The sequence below is a fragment of the Cyprinodon variegatus genome, unplaced genomic scaffold (genome assembly GCF_000732505.1).
Source record: "Cyprinodon variegatus isolate N-32 unplaced genomic scaffold, C_variegatus-1.0 Scaffold31, whole genome shotgun sequence".
Taxonomy (NCBI): domain Eukaryota; kingdom Metazoa; phylum Chordata; class Actinopteri; order Cyprinodontiformes; family Cyprinodontidae; genus Cyprinodon; species Cyprinodon variegatus.
This window is the reverse complement of record NW_015150484.1, coordinates 1,996,255-2,000,600: the sequence shown is the minus strand read 5'-3', so window position 1 is coordinate 2,000,600 and position 4,346 is coordinate 1,996,255.

Sequence of the window (4,346 nt, the reverse complement as noted above, 5' to 3'; positions counted from 1 at the left end):
AATGATCTAGAAATAAGTAAAATTTTCTTAAATTAAGTGCATTCACTCTGAATTTGAGTAGGTAAATCAGATAGTTTGCCAATGGAATGAGTAATTTTACTCTTAAAATAAGATAATTAGATAATATGCACTTGAAATAAGACAATGCAATTGTGTTTTCTTATTTTAAGTGTAAATTGCCTTGTTCCATTGGCAAAATGTGTTTTTTACCTCCTCAATTCAGGAACAAATGCACTTATTTTAAGAAAAAAATGACTTATCTAGATTTAGATTTTTTGCAGTGTAATTTGTGAACAAAAAACAAGGAACATTTTATGTATTAGGGTATAAAAAGGAACCTTTTTTTTTAACTACAGTCTCCGACCAGTTTTTCTTCTTGGAAGATTTTTTTGTATTTTTCCTTGTATCATAAAACATTCCCAGAGTATGATAATGCCACCAGCATGTCATGAGGATGTTTATTATTACAAAGTCCTTGTTGTTTGTGACCAACTGCAAAAAAAAACAACTAAAACTTTTAAAACAATGTATCATAACTTAATTTCCATTTCATAAATAAACCCAAACATTTTTGACCCATAAAATCTCAGTGAAATATATTGTAATCTGTGGTTGCAATGCAACGCCCAGCACCTACTGTACATTAGCGTCAAAGTAACAGCCTGCTGTCCCTTCTTGGACTCAATGATCTCGACAGATAAGCTGCTTTTAAAATAAAACAGGGCTTTTTTAATCCAAACCACTAGTCTGTTGACTGTCTTGGCATACTGTTTTTTTTTTTTTAGATTTTCTTGTGAAACCCTGCTGCTGTTTTAAAATCAGGTGGATAGCTGACTTAGACTTAGACAACTTCTAATTGTCATTTTGTATACACAGAGTTTATAAAAAATGAATCTTCATTTTGCACAGTTTTAAGAATATTTCCATTCCATAAAGTGCAGCAGTGATCACATGTAAACAATGTGAGAGAGAAAAACATGGTGCAAAAGCGCATTGATATGGAAGTTCATCATTAATCTGCAGAATCTGCAGAGGCAGCCTTCGATTTTCTCCCAGTTGGTGAACTGCACCATCAACACCTTGGGGCTTATTTAGACAGCGTTACCCAGAGTCATGGAGGTGTCTGTCAGGCAGGGTCTTTGCCCATCATATCTTGCTCTTCAAAGCGCCGCTTTAGGTAAACCATAATGTCTAGCTTGTCCTACTAAGGCCCAGTTTGTCTCTACTCTGACAGTTGTGTTTGTGAACTCCAAGTCCCTTCATCAATCAAGATCAGTGAGATCCCAGGGGATGATTCATCTCTGAAGGTGTTGGTGGACAACAACAGTAATACCCTGAAGCTTCTTTCTTCATGTCTCCCCAGCAGGTTCTAACTGTGACAAATAGTTCTCTAGTTTACAGTGCTTTTTTCGTGCATTCTTACCTTTAAAACAAGAAGATTTAAACATTTTAAAGGGATTAATTATGACAGACCAACATCCAATCCACTTTATTTATACAGCATATTAAAAAAATTTTTTTTCAATATACTGTACATAAAAACCAACAAAAAAAAAAACCAACAACAAACACACAAAAAGTTTAAGATAAATAAATAAACAAGAAGCACACAGAGGACCCCACAACTATGTGGTGTTAAAAGCCAAAGAGCAAAAATGGGTCTTAAAGGTACAGAGGACGATGTTTTATTTCCAGGTGGATCATCTAAATTACTGGTCCTCCTAATTGTCAATCATTCTGTTATATGTTTATGTATGGCTGTCCTGTTAGCTATCTTTTTCTGCACATGCGCACTATCAGGACCTATATATCGTGAGCTACAGTTACAGACAGTCATTGAAGCTCACCTTTTTCACTGCAGTTTTTGTAAAAATGGCAGAAGGTCGCAAGAGAAAATGTGTCTACAAAGTGTATGAGAAGAAAAGAAAGGCCTTAGAGAGGCAGATATATCCCTGAATGCTTTGCACGGAGAACTCTTCTCACAAAGCATTATGGGATTTGCTGTCACTGGTTCCCGTTGTCCCAATAGGCTGCCGCTACCCGACAGCGGCGACTAATAACAAAGATGGCGCAGGCACCCACGGTTGAGGAGTTTTGTGACCAACATGGAGCGAAAAGTAGTGATCATCTATCTGAAAGGTCAGTTAACTGAGTTCACTATAAAGTCCCTGCTCTATATAGAGATTGAAGGATTTAGGGGTTAGGGCGGATGTTCGGACGCAGTAAGCTTGTATGTCCTATGAGAACAGCAACTTTTAAACAGAGCATGCACAAGGAGAAATGGACTTGTGCACACTGCACACTTATCCTTCAGTCTAATTTAAGCTATAATACATGGGTAGTGTAATATTAGTTCATATTTTTCTTATTCACATTAGTTAGGTGTTTTCTCTTAGTTTTGTTTTTTTAGTCACCCTTCTCTAAATTAATTAGGTTTAGATTATCTCATGTCTGGTTTAAGTTTTTAAATGGGTCTGTGTCATTCAGCTGCTGCCTTTCTTGTTTGCCACCACTCCAAGTCAGTTCACCTGTGTCCTACCACTTAAATAGCTTTCAGATTTCCTTCAGTCTTTATGGGTTCCATGCCACTGTACCATTCATGCAATGTCTGTTTGCCAAGGCCATTTTAAAACCACTTGTGTTTGTAATAACAAACACCAGTTTTGTTAGTATTATATTAACCTCCGGTTCCCTGGCTGCTCCCTGGTTCTTACCATCCCCCCTGAGGTTCAAAGAATATCAGAAAAAACTGAACAGAAGCAGAAAAAATGAAAGAGAAATATTCAAGTTTGGATGGATGGATGTTTTTAAGGCAATCATGAATACCTTTACCTCTAGTATATTTAATGAACATTTTCAGGACCTTGTAGTTTTCCTTCACTTTGAAAATGCCCTAAAAAAATTTCGACTCATTTTACATCAGAGGCGTGACTCTGCCATCTGGTGGCTCTTTCACTTGTTTCACATTCATCAAATATTTTTTATGATACATTCTTCTGTTAAAACGTATGTTTAATTTTTCATCCCAAGTCATGTGCAGCTTTAAGCACAAACAAATTTACAAAGAACAAGTGTTTCCAGTTTCTACATCACGCCTTAAAGTTAAAACAAAACTTTAACAATTTGTTTTGACTTCTACTACTTATTTAAAGTTAAATGCCATTGTTCTCATTTTTTAATTGTTCTGTGTTTTAAATTTTAATGTACCTAAAGCACCCTTTTTTTTAGTTCTACCTGTAAGAGGAATCACACTTCATGTTCACTTAAATGCGGGAAATAAAAGTAATGTGACTGTAAAGAATGAGCAGATATAGTGACTGTCTATAAGAAGCTAAACATAGTTTCCTTTTCCTCTTTTCCCTTAAAATCATTACATAACTTGTAGCAAGATACAATTTTGCTCCTATATGGTTTTGTTTTTTAAGTAGGACAAGACTTTAAATGATTGTTTTGCAGTAGTAAATGTTTTAAATCTGTTTTCTAGCTGCCCTCATTTTAAATGCTTCAATTTTGGAAGCTTTGGTTGAAATAGGGGAATTCTTGAAGACTCAGATTCACCACAGAGCGCCACAGGAAATCATTTCTGCCTGTGGTCATCAATTTCTACAACGCCATATTAACGCCCCTTAATTTAGGTGGTGTTAATGATGGCAGGGGTCTCTCTAGGTTGCACCCTAAATTGTATCAGACCTAATTTTCTTTGGTTCTGATAGTTCAGTTAAAGAAGGCTGTTTTTTATTATTATTGTTTTGGATCCAGCTGACCCAGAGTGTCAAACTAAATACCAGGCTGCAGGTTTTCCCAGAAAAACAAGCAGAGCAAACTCACCCCGCCTGTTTCCAGAAGTGATGTTTCTTTATGTTGTAAATAGGTGTGCTTCTGTGGAACTGCTGATTATGCTACTTATGTAATGTATTTTTGTTCTTCATAAAATTGTTGTTTATATGTCTTATGGGGTAAACCCAATTTAAGCAGTCTAAATTCTTGTTTTTCTGAATTTGTCCCGTGTGACCTTCCCACAGCTCTTCATTTTCAACACTAGAGGGCAGCAAGGGTCTTACTGCAGGCAGCAGGGTGTTATATAAGCTGAGCTGCTGCTGTATAATGAAGTATGCCCATGATAACTCAGCCTTTTTTTTTTTTACAAGTAGATGTGCTTGTTCACACTCCATTTCCATAAAAAGCCCCAGAATCTGCAGCATAGAAGCTAATTTTCCACCTTAGTTTTCATCTGGGTTCTGCCTGCTTTGCTGAATATGCTCCATCAGCATATGCACAAAGGTATACAGCATCTTTATTTGTGGAGGCTGAATCACAGGTGAGAAGATATATTAAATCCAGTGAAG